Consider the following 16,543-nt stretch of genomic DNA (forward strand, 5'->3'; position numbering starts at 1 on the left):
AAGGTGTCCATGAGAGCAAGAAAGCCAGGCCAGGACACTGCCGGACAAAAGCAAGTGACAACCACCATCAGCCAACTGCCGCCCAGTCAACTCTGACTCACGGCGCTGATAGAAGTGTGTTTCACACGGTTTTCACAATGGCTAGCCGTTCAGAAGTATATCACCCGGCCATTCTTCTCAGGGGCACCAGGGGAGACTCGAACCGCCAGCCTTTGGGTTAGCCACACACGATTTACAACGCCCAGGGGTGAGAGGGCAGCGGCAACATGGCCACGAACCATATCCACATGTGGCACTGTCCACTCATAACTCGTGACAGTAAGAGCCGAGGCCACGGAACCCTGGCGCAGACGCAGGCATTGTGCTGAGACCTTTACATGTATCGGTGCATTTGAGCCTCGTGACTGAGAGAGCCTCCCAGCAGCCTCCACTATCTCCCGAAATGGGCTTTGGACAAAGAATCAGGAGGAGGGCTAGCAGAAAGAGTGGAAGTCATGGTATTCATGCAAAGGACAATTTAAGTGTGTTTTTGTCCCCTGTAAAGACGTCAGCATCTAGAATCCCAATGTAATAATGGAAAGTGCCTTAGGTTCATAAAAGCTCTGGGCTTTGGGAGTGAAGCTGCCTCTCTCTTTCTCTCTCTTTCTCTCTCTCTCCCTCCCTCCTTCCCTCCCTCCCTCCCTCCCTCACCCCTCCATCCCCAAGTGGCACTGAGGAAATCATAGGGAGTCGGAGGTCTCCGTTTTCTCAAGCTCATTAACTAAGACATTCACCAAGCCTTCCCCAGAGTCAATATTCTGAACCAGTCTTCTCTGTCTGGCCCTGGGCAGACCTTGGTTACAATTTGATCTGTCAAGTTTCAGAATACTCAGTCTCAATATATTTTTCTATATATGTATTACTCTCTCTCTCTCAATCTCTCTCTCTCTCTCTCTCTCTCTCTCTCTCTCTCTCTCTCTCTCTCTCTCTCTCTCTCTCTCTCTCACACACACACACACACACACACACACACACAATTGTAAGCCTGCTTATCAGAAGAACTTCCTAAGTGACATGTTTTGACTTTCTGATTATGATTTGGCTATTATTTTCTAGCTCTTCTTGCCTCCCATTTTGTAAAGAAATGTGACCACAAGATCTCTTTGCAGGATACAGGTTTTCATCACATTTGCCCAAGTCAAGCTGTGAGCTCAACAAGAGGGGGGCAGGGCTAATTCTATGACGTTATCAAGTAAGTCCCTGGCCTATTGTTAAGGCTCAATTTATGTACAAAATGGACTTTCTTTTGTTATCATTTCGAAGGCACAGCTGGATCTTCTTTTCACAGCAACCTCCTTGTGAAATATTTCTAGCCCTAAAGAGGAAAAAGGCAGGCTGCCAGCTAAAACAAATGGAAGAAACTAAGAAATTCCCCACTACCTCACTTAGGTAGGTACTTTTTAATTGTTTCTGTCAACACCTCAAACCACTGCCTTTAACCCAAAACATAAGAATTGGTGACCAACTAGTCAATTATATCCATCTTGGATGATTGAGCCCTATACTGGGTTAAGGAATGTTCTGAAAAAATATATGCTGGCTTTTTAGCGCCATGATAAAAACCATAACACCGGCAACAAACACATGAAAAGGCAGAAATAGCACTGTGATGCCTGCTTCATAAAAAGAAGGATTTGCACAGGGATGGGGGTGCTTTCTGCTGTCGGAACAATTCCCACGTAAGACAGGCTACAAGCAGGCCTGGCTTCTTGAAACATTACAGCATGCACTGTCATTTCTAAAGCCAGGTGTCCTCGCGATCACTGCTCTGCTGGATTGGGACCTGGGGAAAGGGTCTTACAGGGTACAAACACAGAGAGGCCCCCTCTGCGCCCCATCCCCATGCCACCCCCACGACACTTTTCCAGGCCACATTCACACCCTTCTGCCATCACCCCTCACAGCAAGAGCTCTAAGACAGACACCACTGGTACGCAGCACAGGGATCGGAGAGACAAGAGGAGAAAACAGCTGCGCAAACTCCCACCGTAATACTAGGACAATCTCCTGTAGCTATAACGGGAAAGAGTCCCTTCAGAGGGGGGATGGAGTCCTGTTTCATGTTTACATCCAGAGGATCTAGACTAGAGTACTGGTGTGGGGTGTGTGTGTGCCTGGAGATCCATTTTCAAGGTAAAAGATGAGCCATTGAGAACCCTAGGGAGCCCTAAGGGCCCCAGGCCCTGATGAAGATGGGACTGGAAGGGATTGTGGCTGGTGCCCAAGACCCTGGAAGACATACACACACTGGAGATGGGACTGGAAGGGATTGTGGCTGGTGCCCAAGACCCTGGAAGACACACACACACTGGAGATGGGACTGGAAGGGATTGTGGCTGGTGCCCAAGACCTTGGAAAACACACACACACACACACAAGTCTGGAGGAATTAGACCTGATAGCCTGAGAAATGGACCATAAGCTGGACTGCGGGACTTGGATACTTTCTCCACAATCAACCACACGCAAAACCCAATCTCAAACGGGAATGCTAGCTCTTGGATGTTAAGTCAATACCTGATACAGTTCTGTTTCTTACTGCTAGGCAAAGTTGCCTGGGACAGCGGGAACAGGTCCCCGGGCATGTAAGTAATTAGAGCATTGGAGAGTTCCTAAGTAGAAAAACAGGAGGATTTGCACTTGCTGTTCGTGCTGCTATATGTTGTGACAGCCTGGATGATCACAATGTTTAATCTTTCGATTGGCTGTCGTCTAGCTATGTCTTGGGATGGCACAAACAGTCTGCACTCAACTACTTGCCTTCAGTTTGGAGGTTCAAACCCTCTCGGCAGCCCCATGGGAAGGGCCTGGAAACCCACATCCACAAAGAGGACATCCAAGCAAACCCTAAGGGGCAGTTTACCCTGCAGTCTGGGTGGCCACGAGCAGGGATCAACTTGGTGGCAACAGGGCTCCTCTAGTTGGCTTTGCTTGGTGTGGGGGGTTTATTCCCAGTGTTTTCCACTCTTGGGAGATGGAAAGAGACAAAATCTGATGAGTATATGATACAGGATGAGTCCTGCACCTTACCACTAGCAATGGCTTTTTAAGTCACAAAACCATGAAAAAAGTAAATCTGAGCTAATCTACAATAAACTTTTTTCAAAGACATTTACAATGCACTGTCAAAATAAAAAAAAAACACTTTATTTTATGGTGGGGAAAACAATTATATAGCTCTCCATATCCACAACGGGAGGAGCATGTTGAGCTGTGACGTCAAAGGGCATCTGTGCCCTGCCATGAGAAACCGGCTCGACCCCAGCACCGAAGTCATCGTGCACTGCACAGCCCCCTGCAAAAACAAGCCAAGCTGGGCTTTTTCAGCATCTCTGGACATCCGCTGGAACGAGCCGTGACCTTTCACTAACGGACACCTACGCTGTAAACGCTGTGTGTTTGGTTTTTCCTTCTAAAGTTCCAGAGAAGGCGACCTTTTGTTTATCAGCTGCCTGGCTTCTGCCCTGCAATTGTTTCCTTGTTGCCATTGTTCATTTCAAGGAGTCTAAGGCGGAGACCTCAAAGTTCTCCTTGATAGTGTAAAAAGTATTCTTCATTTTGCTAGAAATAGCAACATGATCGCAAAATGTATTCCCGATCCGCAAAACAGGCCCATTCCTCTCTGTCCAACAAGCACTGCCAAGGGTCACAGATGCCAAGCCAGCGGGGCCTGGCACAGCTTCCCAGCTCTGTCCCAGGCCGGAGGCCTGCGCATGGCCCTGAGGAGCAGGGTGGCGGGGGGGAGCCTGGAGACGAAATAACAACAGCAATAAAGAGGCGACACACACCGCACAAAGAGCTCCTGCCAGCACCCCGGGCCTTGTCTCAGGACACAGCCCGGAGGAGGCTGGGTGCTCCCTCTGGAGAACCTGCTCAGCCTCAGCGCAGAGGTTAAGCGTGACACAGCCTTCCAGAAGCTTCTTCTAGTTTCAAGCCCTGCCCCGTGACTGCTCCACAATGTAACCTGGAGCCAGCATTTCTGCTCATCTGTCACCGAGTCCTGACCTCACAGGGTTGATGATGGGTGAGATGAAACAACTGCCTGGGTGGAGTGCGCAGTGAAGAACCTCGGGTCGAGCAGATACTCAAGCCAGCCTTGGCGAGCTCCCCGCACGCACCCTCCAAAATCTAGTACGTGCAGAACACCGGTACTGACTGGCAAAAGGGAAACAGCATTTTTTTTCTGAAAGTTTAGAGGTTCTGCCTACTGCAAGGAGAGGTTTACTTCAAAATACATGACTCAAAGACATGGACTGGGACAAAGCGTTTGCCAAATTTTAAAGGAAAGAAAATCATTTGTCCCAGAAAATAAATGTCCCAGAATTTCTCATTCTAGCTTCAGTCCTATCGTCCAAAGATTAATAATGCTATTATTAGTTATAGTATTATATACATTCGTGTCAATGTTATATAAAAATCTATTAATTATTATGCTATTAATAACTGTACCCAATAATAATGACATCTTCTAGTTTTAACGAACACGAACTGTGTGTAGAAGATACCATAAACCTTTTAAAGGGAATGATATTTTAGGGAAAAGATGAAAAAGGCAAATATGCGAACTGCTTCCATAGCAAATGTGAAGACTACCACATACCATGTCTGAGAAGGGGAAACCCCAAAGGAAAATGTGCAGCCATGGATTAAGAGTTGGCTGCTAACTGAAAGTTCAACGGTTCAAATCCCCTGGCTGCTCTTCAGGAGAAAGATGAGGCAGTTCGCTTCTGTAAAGATCTGTAGCCTCACAAACCCCCACGGAACATCTCTAATCTGTCCTACAGAGTCACTTGGCTTCGGAATCAACTCCTCGGTCATGGGTGTGTTCAACAGGACACCACAGAAGATGGCTAACCTTGAGGACCCAACTGGTCCAAGGTTGTAAAGGTAGCAGCAATCCGAGTACCATCTGTAGTTCGCTTTGGATCCTATTCCTGATGGGAGCTTTGGGGGTTTCCTGAGCAGGAAATCAAGTCTGTATTCTAGCCTTGATGATCTTACAGCTCGCCTTTCTCAGACCACAGTCCCATGGCCTCAGAGAGGCTGGCAGGGAAACAGGGCTGCGCCTCCTTGGTTCGCCCTGCAGCCCGGCGCATGCACAGAGGGGGCAAGCCACCCGTAGAAAACGCCACCGCTTCCAGAGGAGGAGAATCCAGAGGAATAAAATATGGGGGAACATTCTGAGGAGCTTATCAGTAATGAAAACACTTAGAAAAGCCAGCTTTCTAAGGGGCCAAGAAGAAAAACGCAAGAGTTTCAAAACAGAGCCAAACAAACTCTGAGCCCAAGGCTCTGGCTGCTGAGTGCTCTGAGAACAATCGCTGGCCAGAGGAGATCGATGACGGGCGTACAACACGGAGAGGACAATCGGCGGCACTGGACGACACATGTCGAAGTTGTTGAATTGGAGAATGTTTTATGGTCTATATTTTTGTCACCATTAGAAATAATAATCATTACACTAATGACAATGAGTACAAGGAAGAAGAAAGTTCTCTACAATTGATTGTGGTAACGACCACACAGCTCTTCTTGAGATGACTGAATTGCTGACTTGTGGGACACGTGGAGGACATGCCAAGAAGACAAGGGCATGGATGGAGCTTGGAAGCATTATGCTGAGTGAAATGAGTTAGTCACCGAGGAGCAAGTATTACACCTCTGAAGCAGACGAGCATAGCTGCCCGAGCCCTCAGTGGTGACCAGGGGCAGGCAGGAGGTACGGAAGGCAGGGAGCTGGCTACTGAGGGGACACTGAGCACTGTGGATGGGGAAAAAGGGATGCAGACCATGGTTAATTGTTGACCAATGCGTTAACCACGACCCACGTCACTAAGTTGGACATGGGAGGAATGTTGAGATGGCAAGTGATTTGTTACATATTTACCACAATCTTTGTTTTTCCCCCAAGTGTGATTCTGAAATTAAGAGACCGGAGGCCGGGATGTCCAGGTGGTGGATAAAGCGTGGAGAGGTCAACACATGGGGATGGGAGAATGGAAGAGCAGGTCTCAGAAGGTGGAGATACTACGTGAGTCAGGGCATGGGCATTGAGCTAAGTCCGGCCTGTCTGCAGGACACAGTGTTGTGAGCACAGGCAAGACAGGGAGCACCTCTCTCCTTTGTCTCAGAAGCCCCCACTGTTTAGCATCAGCCACCAGTAAGCATTTCAATGCTAACGAAAGGACAGAATGGCCACAATAGACAACAATGGCTCACTGAGACACTTAGGTGGGAACCCCTGATCCCTGGGAAGGTGACCTTCTTTGGAAACAGAGGACTTCAGTATGAATAGATGGGGACCCACACTAGTGCAGCCTGTGGATCCTCCTGCTAATCTGAGTAAAAAGACCCGATTCCAAGCAAGGTCACGTTCACAGATCATCGGAGGGGCTGTGAGGGCTGCAACATATCTTTTGGAGCCATGATCCATCTGGAACAGAAGTTATACAGGAACTCAATTCAATTTGACAGCTTGTAGCACATCGCGATTTATTACGTTCTACTAAAAAGTATTTCCCTTTTGATTGAAACCCTAGAATGCTTTGTACCATGACTGCATCACTTGTGGTGTGCTGCTCTGCATTGTGGTTCTATGGTTACACCCCCAGGGCTCTGTTGAGTACAGGGGACAAAAGTCAACAAGTTGGGCAGCAATGACTCCACTAGGTTGGGCCCCATCCCCCTCCTGCCACACAGAGCTTTGTGACCTCGGTCACTTTATTTAACCTCTCTGGGCCTCAGTCTCCTCTTCACCAAAATGGGAATCACCATAGTGTCTTGAAAGATTTAATGAGAACATTCCAGAAAAAATACTGTACGTAGCACTGTGACTTGTCGTTAGGGGCTATCGAGTTGTTCTATCTCATTGTAAAGCTACGCACAACGGGACTGTACACTCCCAGCCCTGTGCCAACCTCACCATCATTGCAGCCACTGGGTCCATTCATCTGGTCTGGGTCTTCCCCCTTTTGCCTTTTGACCAAGCATGTCGTCTTCCCCCAGGGACTAGTCCCAGCTAATAACATGTCCAAAGCACGTGAGACAACGCTCACCATCCTCACTTCTAAGAAGCAGTCTGTCTGTCCTTCCAGGACAGATGTGTCTGTTGTTCTAGTAGTCCACGGCATGCCTATTCATTATTCTCGGCCGACCCCATAATTCAAAGTCATCAATTACTCTTTGGACTTCCTTATTCATTTTTCAGCTTTTGACTACATAAGAGGCAGCTGAAAAGACCATGGCTTGGTCAGGCACACCGCAGGCCCCAAGGTGACAGCTCTGAACTTCAACCCTCGGAAGCAGTATTTGGCAGATTTCCCCAGTGTAGTGTCATTCGATTTCTGGGCTGCCGCTTCCAGGGGCCTTGAGCGTGGCTTGCTGTAAAAGGAAATCGGTAACAACTCCGATCTCTTTGTGTCTTGCTTCCATTGTGAGGATTTTGGTTTTCTGTACAATGAAGTGCAATCCATACTGAACACTGTGGTCCGTGTCACCTGCACAGAGCAGGTTGTGAACGAAACTTCCTTGAATCCTGATGTCACCTTCGTCTTCCTATAATCCAGCTTCTCACATTATTTGCTCAATACACACGCTGAATAAGCAATGAATACACCCTGACACAAAACTCTTCTGATTTTAAACCGGGCAGTGCCCTTTTGTTCTTTTGCAAACGCGACCACGTGGTCTGTATAAAAGCTGCCCAACAAGTACAATTAGGACACAGTGAGGGGCACATTGTAAAGTGCCCAACAAAGGCCTGACCTTACTACTTGACTTGTTGTTACTATCATTGTCATTCAGACTCTCTTCTTCGATATAACATAACCTATGACTGGCACTGTCTCACAGAAGCCAGCATCCTTCCTCGCAGAAGCAGCAGCTCTTTAAACACTGCCTGCAAGACTCTCGTTCCTTTCCGCTTCCAACTTCTGGAACTTCCTGAGGCACCAGCCTACCTCTCCTTCCCTGAGCCCCCTAGTCTGGCAAGGGGCCCCTCTTCTAGACTGCCCAACTAGGGCATCTATCACACTGCATCGCAGCCATGTGTTAGCATGTCTGTCTCCCCTAAACGTTTCCTGGGAAATGCAAGACTTGCATGTCCTTAGGGCCTCGCACTAAGTAGAGTTGTGATCTATAGTAGCTGATGCATTGAATCCAAAATACCTCTAGTGCCAACCCATGATCTCCCAAAGTATTTATTGTCAGACACCTGACAGAGGGCAACGAATGTAGGCATGTGCCCAGGTGATCCTGGCCAGACAAGCCTGTCTGAATTTCTAGTCCAAGAACCAATTCCAGTTTCTCTAATTCTCGTGAGGTGGAATGGGTTTATAAAGAGGTGCCTGGTTCACCCAGCATTCAGTGAATGCAGGAGTTTTCTTCAGGCTTAGGATCTGCTGAGATAGCACCCCGATGACCTGAAAGCCCACACAGAGAACCCCAAATCCAGGGGTAACCAGGCTTTCTGGATGTCCCGGTCCTACTCCCACATGCCCAGAGTGAGGTCACCCTCAGGGAGCACAGACTAGAATGAGAAAGGACCAGCACTGTAGTCAGCCTATGGCAGGGTGGCCCCAGGTCACTGATCCTGAAGACTAAGAGGGCCCCATGGCCAAGTCCCCCATCAGATTTTGCCTCTGTGCCCAACCTACCAAGACAGAGCCTCCCGCTCACAGCAGGCACCGAGCCTTCCCCCTGGCCTGAGCCACCGGAGCAAGAGCCGGGTAGCTGCAAGAACAATGCCCCAACCAGAAAACAAGTCCCATTCTTCTCTATGGTGGCTGCCACTTGGACCTTCAGGATCACCAGGAGTACAAAGAGCACACCAGAGCCTCACGGTGCTTCCCACACAGTAAATGTCCAAAGCTGTGGGTTCAGTACATAAATGAAGGGGTCAATTAATTAGTGGGGGAATACATGAATGAATGTTAGGACTCTGGCTGACTCTGTCAGCCTTCAGTCTCTTCTGCGACATTATCAGCATCACTACCAGAAACCCAGTCACTGCCTTCAAGTCATACTGACCTGACAGGAGGAAGAAGAACTGCTCCATCAATAGGGGTTGTAAGAATGCAATCAATACAGGAGCCGCATCTTTCTCCTATGGAGGGGCTTGTAGGACTGAACCATTCTGACCCAACCTCTTGCGATTTGTTTTCCAGATCACTTGCCATGTCTTTCTCAAAGTTCTACCTAATAAAACCGAAGCTCCTTTATACTGACCTATAAAGACTATTGAGCCGTGAGGGTGTTATGAGTTATGTGTTGGGCTACAAACCACAGGTCATCGTTTAGAAACCACCACCCACTGAGTGGGAGAAAGATGAGGCTTTCTACTCCTGTTAAGAGGTGTGGTCTCAGCAACCCACCGGAAGAGTACTGCCCTATCTTACAGAATTGCTATGAGTCAGAATTGACTCAATGGCAGCAAATATTTAAGGACTATGAAAGCTTAATTTCTCATATGTGAGAAGCAGCATATCCCAAAGGAATGCATCTCTAATGGAATCCCTGAAGGCTTCTCAGTGAACTTTAACTCACATAATGGGGTTGATACCTGTCTGCTAATGATCACAGTTCCCCTTTACTTAAGGAGCGCTGATGGCACAATGGTTAAAGCAAGCATCTGCTAACCAAAAGGCCGGTGGTTCAAACTCACCCCAGGAAAAAGGTGTGGCCATCCATTGCCATAAGGATTCACCACCTTGGAGGCCCCATAACGTCACTGTGGGTTGAGGTCAAGGCAATGACAGTGGGTTTTTCAATTTAATCATCATCTCTAATGCACAGCCTACCTTATCTCTGATTTTTTTTGCAACAAAACTTCCCTTTTTTTAAAAGCTGAAAAAAGTAGGTAGGGTCATTCCCATTTTAAAATGAGAGAACAGAAATTCCAGATTTTGCTCAAGGTCTAATCGCTAATATACAGCAAAATTAGTCTCTGGATGTCATTAGCCGGGCCCACAGCCAGTCCACCTTCTTTTCACTCTTTTCTGTTTTCTTCTTTTTATTATTTTTTAACATTTTATTAGGGACTCATTCAACTCTTATCAAAATCCATACATACATCAATTGTATAAAGCACATCTGTACATGCTTTGCCCTCATCATTTTCAAAGCATTTGCTCTCCACTTAAGCCCTTTGTTTTCTTTTTTTTTTTGGGTGGGGTGCACCTCATACAACTCTTATCACAATCCATACATACATACATACATACATACATTGTGTCAAGCACATTTGTACATTTATTGCCATCATCATTCTCAAAACATTTGCTTTCTACTTGAGCCCTTGGTATCAGCTCCTTATTTTTCCCCCTCCCTCCCCGCCCCTCCTCCCTCATGAACCCTTGATAATTTATAAATTATTAGTATTTTGTCACTTCTTACACTGTCCTACATCTCCCTTCACCCACTTTTCTGTTGTCCACCCCCCAGGGATGTAGATCTTTGTAATCAGTTCCCCCTTTCTACCCCACCTTCCCTCCACCCTCCTGGTATTGCCACTCTCACCACTGGTCCTGAGGGGTTCATCCGTCCTGGATTCCCCAGTCACCCTTCTTTCATCCATTCATTTCCTCAATGGCCATGCATTGAACGCGTTGCTGTCGAATATGAACAGGGTGTTGCCTGTGTGAGGCCAGTCCTGCCTGGTTGTCCCAACTCAAGTCTTTGCTAGTGACTTCCTGTAAGGGTCATGGAGCTCTGGCTCTCTGGCTTCGGAACGCCAGCCCCTCTTCTGCTCAGGGACCCATGGCCTGGGAATCTGGCCTAGCCAGAATAAAGCAAGCAGAGGGGGCAAGGGCTCCACCGTTCACAGCTCCCAGGTCTCTCTGGGGCGAACCATGCCATCGGTACCTCCTCTTCCACCAGGGAGCAGGTGGATGGATGCATGTGCGTGATGGGGCTGGCAAAGGATCCAGAGAGCACCAAGGACGGCCAATGGAACCAACAGTCTGTCCTGGAAGAAACCCAGCCAGAATGCTCCTTAGAGGCAAGGATGGCGAGACTTCCTCTCACGTCCTTCGACGGGAAAGGCGGACAACATATGTGGGAAAGTTGGGAGGGGGCAGCAAGAAAAGTGGAAGCCTCGCCACCAGATGGATTGACCTGGTGGCTGCGACAATGGCTCAGGCATCAGAGCCACTGTGAGGCTGGCGCAGGGCCAGGGGGTGTTTGCTTCTGTGGGCACAGGGCCACTCTGTCGGAACGAACTCGGGTGACACTTAACAGCAACAAGCCAGTGAGCGTACCAGCATAAAGGACCGTAAACACAATGACATGGGTAGGAAGACCTTCAGCACTCTCTCTGTAGCCCTCAGTGTGTGGATGTTGTGGCCTGGTGCTTCAGAATGCTCACTGTTACCAACCTGGGGATTAACAATCCACAAGCAGAGGCTTGGCCAAAGCAGCGGAAGGCTGGGTGTGGTCCGGGTTCAGCATGGCCTTGGGACCAGGTGCCTTGATTCCCTGGCCCTTGAAAATGAAGGCACTGGGCTAACTGATCTCCACTTGAATTATAAGACGCCGCCTTCTGATCACAGGAAGAGGTTGGCTGAGGAGACAGTGTCTCAAGAGAAGCTGACTTTAAGGTCTCAAGCTGACTTTAAGGTGTCAGCAGTTGGCAGAAGGCAAGATAAAGCACGTAGCACATTTGCTCGCTATCTATCACCCAATGACTGGGGTGAACCTATCTGCTAACCAGCCAGGTCCCCATGTTTCCACCCCAACCACGGACAGCCAACCACACTTGGATGTGAGTTTTTTCAATCTCCTTTTTCCCTTGTCTAATGAGCTCCCTGGAAGCCAGCTGAGCAGAGTCTATGGTAAGCAGACCCTGAGTGCTCAGAGGTGAGATGAGGGTGACACCAGGATGACACCATCAACATCACCACCAAGTTCATGGGAAATGCACACCTGAAAAAATCCAGGTGCCTACAACACTGAACAAAGGCAGCCACCCCTACATCCAGAGCTGACTCTCAACCCAAACACATCTCGGTGTATTCCATCTCACAGTGACCCTACAGGACAGAGTAGAGTTGCCCGTCGGGTTCCCAAGGCTGTGCATCTTTATGGAAGCAGACTGCCTCCTCTTTCCCTGAAGGAGCAGGTAGTAAGTCTGAACCACTGACCTCTTCGTTAGCCGCTCGACACAACCCACAGTGCGCCACCAGGGATTCTTCCTGTTGGGTGCCATCAAGTGTGAGCTCATGGGACAGAGCACCACCGCCTCGTGGGTTTTCTTGTAACTGTCATCATTAAGGAAGCAGGTCTCCAGATCCCTCTATAGAGCAACTGGGTGGTTCGAACTGCTGACCTTTCAGTTAGCAACCCAGTATGTAACTGGCTCCAATTGGTTGATAAATGACTACATTATGGGTGCTCCCCACTGAGGCCGGCCCAACTCCCAAAGAGTGCCCCCATGCCAGCAAGTTCATGTCAATGGAGACATTCCCTAAAATACGCCAGAAAGTACTGATATTTTGTCTACAAATGATTTTTACTCTTGTCATATTCTTCTGTGTTTATATTCTCTCCTGGGGCATGAGAGTCTTTACCCTTTTTTTTTTTGGCAAGTTATCAAAAAGCAAAGAGGCTACTTTGGTGCTCCCTTCAGCTGCACATGTACTAAAATTGGGATGATACAGCGAAGATTAGCATGGCCCCTAGCGAGGATGACACGCAAATCCCTGGCGCGTTCCGTATTTAAAATAAAGATTTTGAAAGCTGTTACTTTGAGGACTAAGGTCCACCTGACCCGAGCCAGGTATTTTCCATCACCTCATTGCATGTGAACACTGGACACTGAATACAGGAGAACGAAGAAGAATCAGTGCATCTGAATAGTGGTGTTGGGAAATACTCAAAGGACCATGGACTGCCAAAAGGACAGACCGATCTATACTGAAAGAAGTCAGTCCAGGGCGCTCCGAAGAGGCAAGGATGGCAAGATGTCCTCTTACATACGTTGGACATACTGTCGGGGGAGAACGGGCTCTGGAGAAGGACGTCACGCTTGGCAAAGTGGAGGGACAGTGACAAAGAGGAAGGCCCTTGATGAGCTGGACGGACACAGTGGCTGCAGCAATGGGCTCGGGCGTAGGAACAACCGTCAGGAGGACTCAGGACTGTGTAGTGTTTCGGTCTGTTGCGCACAGGATTCTTAATCGACTCGATGACAGCTAACAAGAACAACAAGGAGCTAATCACTTAAGCACTGAACATGCAAACAAGACGAGAACACCTGGACACGGCTAGAAAAATGGACCAGAGAGGCTGGAAGTCTGTGATATTTCCAGAGTCAAATTCAACATGCGGACATATGCTCCAACTTTTCTACATGAACGCTGCCCAAGAGATGACAGCTGGGCTTTGAAAAGGATGCCGAAGACTAACATTTAGGAGCAAGGAATGTGACTGAAGGTGACAATCCCTGTAAACAACCACGGTTCCCACCCTAGTAGGTCCTTACTATGTGATAACCAGCTTCACACATAATTTATCTCATCCGAGACGTGTCAACAAATTTGCCATGTGAGCAGGCGCAATTACCCTCATTGAACAGACAAGGCAATCAAGATGCAGAAAGTGGTAAGTCCAAGACCCCACATGACAAGACCTTCGATGACAAGAGCTAGGATGCATGCATAGACCTCTTTACCGCCACTCCCGTGACGGGGCCCGAAGCCAGTCAGCCCACTCCAATAGCTCAGGGTTTTCTCCAAGTCCTGAGAGCTGGACATCAGCCTCGTGGGGGTACGTACGGACAATGTCCCGGAGTGGTTGACACTCATCTACTACTAACTGAGTGCAAGTAAAATGTCACTGAAGATCACCGACAGGCCACTGCCCCTACAGTGACCAGCTCAACGTGCAATCCACTCTGCCACTGTGGCTCCCGGCACGTACAAGAGCCATGAAAAAGCTTGGAATTCTGCACGGATTACCAAAATGTGACACAGAAACAGGAAGTGAACACATGCTGTTGGAAGCATGTCCGCCGGTAGACTGGCTCAACACAGGGTAGCCACGAACCTTCGATTTGTGTTGGGTTTATTTTAATGCATTATCTGCAGAGCACAGTAAAGCACAGAGCGATAAAATGAGGTGTGGCTGTGGAAATCGTCAGTATTACTGCCAAACACAGGTTGCCCCAAGTTACATACAAGGCTTGTTTCCAAAGTTTGTGTAAGTTGTTGTTGCTGTTGTTGTTGTTATTTAAAGCATATTCTTCCACAGATATAAAAATGGTTTATGGTAATCAGGATCCCACTCAGGCCCACAGACATCGGTGAGGCCATAATGTCGTGTTCATCCTAGAAGCAGGGTTTGTGCCGGGGCAGGGGGCAGGGGAGGCAGGTAAAACAAGGCAGCATTTCATTCCTGCTTCCCAGAACCTGGGCCGGCAGCCTTGGACCTAATGGTAGTGTGTGCTTGGGATGCTTCTTCCCAAGGTCCCAAAGCATTGCCTCACTCAGCCCTCTACTCCCCAGATTGCAACACAGATGAGTACCTCCCCCAAAACCAGTTTCCTAGGAGTGCGCTGCGCCTCATGCAGGCCCCTGGCTGTAGGGGAGAACTGTGTTCTGCGGGTCTTCATAGCAGACTTGGGGAAGAAATTCTCCAAGGCACCCCAGGGGGACTCAAACCTGCAACCTCGTGTTAGCAGCCCATCATTTGGACCCACCAATGGTTCTCTTGAGTCTCTCAAATGCCCAAAGCCAGAAATAAGGATTGTTCTTTTCTCTCTTATCTCCGAATGCTAATCGTCAGTGCAGTGAGAGGACTTTCTGTAAAAATCGCTCCAGTATCAATTACCGGCAGTCCTTGAATCTACTTCAAGGTGTTTCTGTGGTCAAATGTCTTAAGAAGCATCGGCTTCTCGATGGTAAACTCCCGGGCCCAGGCTGGGCGGCCCTGGTCCTCTGCGGAGGAGCTTCCCCTTCTCCCAACCACAAGGTTTCTAAACAGACATAGTGTTTTGTTCTGCTTTGCCTGCTTTGTTTTACAGGACAGTGGGCCTTGGAGGGAGCAGACAGGGTTGTCTGGGGGAGGCAGGCAGGAGCTGAGCTTGGAAACCAGAGATTGTCAGACAATACCGTGAGCCCTCCATTTGCAGCTCCCCGTCCAACGTCCTGTAAACCCAACTGCCAGTGGCCCGTGCTGGGGTCATAAAAGCCAGAACAAGCTCCTTCCAAGACACAGGAAAATAAACTGTGGGGGGAGGGAAGCACTTTTCTCCTAGAAGCACCTGCTAATCGTGGCCCTGGGCAGGGTTTGGTCATCAAAGAAACAAATCTGGCAAGGTCAGAGTGAGAGACAACCCCGGTGTGGAAGTCAAGTCCTCGAGGGTCACACTTCCCTCGTGTAGCCTGCGACACTAAAAGCATGGACAACTTTGTCCGCATCCACCCCACCCCCACACAACACAATCCCCTACATGAATATTCCCACAAATTGCGAGAGGCTTACATGGTATCGGCATATGCAGGCTACCCTTTTATGGCTGGCCAGTGCAACCATGCAGCCGCGCCAGCCCACCGAGGGATGTAAAGGCTTCGAAGATGAGCCACTTCCACCACAAATCAAAAAACCGTTTTCAATTCGAAAGGAGGCAGACGCATGGGAGCCACTGTGCGAACAGAGAGCGCCCGAGGTGTGAAGCAGGCCCACGGCTCACCCGAGGCCGCAGCTGCAGACCGAGAAAACAGGGGTGCAGTTAGAAAGGACGCTTGCACAAGCTGGAGATTGGGCCAGATTAAAAAAAAAGGAAGAAGAAGAACCAGTTCAGGGTGCAGGGAGAGGTGCAGCCAGGCAGTGTTGAGCCAAGGAGAGAAAGAGAATGAGCCTGTGATACAGCGCTAACTAGGTCACCCCAACCCCGAGCTGGCCCAGAGGAGGTTTCAGGCTGAGTCTATTGGTTAACGCCAGGACCGCACGGAGGGATCACCCTCCTGAGGGGAGCAGATGCTGAAAGGTGAACCACACCCTCCAAAGCTACGCAAATGGCCTCTGAGGGGTGCTGCCCCAGCATGGCGGGAGACTAAACGAGATAACCTGCACTGAGCCGTGTTGGGAGTGTTGGGAGTCAGACATCGTACCCGATGAGGACAGTGGACCATCCTCCTCAGTTAAGCCTCTTCACAAGCTTCTAGACCAGTGGTTCTCAACCTGTGGGTCGAGACCCCTTTGGGGTTCCAACGACCCTTTCGCAGGGGTCGTCCGATTCATAACAGTAGCAGAATTATAGTGATGAAGTAGCAACGAAAAAAATGTTATGGCTAGGGGTGGAGGGGGGTCACCACAACACGAGGAGCTGTGTGAAGGGTCGCGGCATCCGGAAGGTGAAGCACTGCTCTGGGCGCCCTGGTGGCGTAGCGGTGACACGTCGGGCTGCTAACCACAAGGCTCAGTTGCAACCTCAGAACCTCACGGGAGCAGGTCTACCCTGTGCTCTCGGGCTGACGAGGGTCAACACTGACGCGATGGCAGTGAGCTT

At 49.1% G+C, this 16,543-nt stretch overlaps 1 protein-coding gene and 1 non-coding gene across 4 annotated transcripts in view; one reads left to right on the forward strand and one right to left on the reverse strand.

Moving 5' to 3' along the window:
* The window catches only part of CAMK1D (calcium/calmodulin dependent protein kinase ID), a 475,430-nt gene that overhangs the window by 449,333 nt on the left and 9,554 nt on the right, over positions 1-16,543 (reverse strand). The gene's annotated exons all lie outside the window — the stretch shown is intronic.
* LOC142452077 (U6 spliceosomal RNA) lies at positions 12,649-12,754 on the forward strand. Its single transcript, XR_012785139.1, has one exon. It is a non-coding gene; the product is annotated as a U6 spliceosomal RNA (small nuclear RNA).

This window comes from Tenrec ecaudatus, chromosome 6, assembly GCF_050624435.1.
Source record: "Tenrec ecaudatus isolate mTenEca1 chromosome 6, mTenEca1.hap1, whole genome shotgun sequence".
In the NCBI taxonomy this organism is placed as follows: Eukaryota; Metazoa; Chordata; class Mammalia; order Afrosoricida; family Tenrecidae; genus Tenrec; species Tenrec ecaudatus.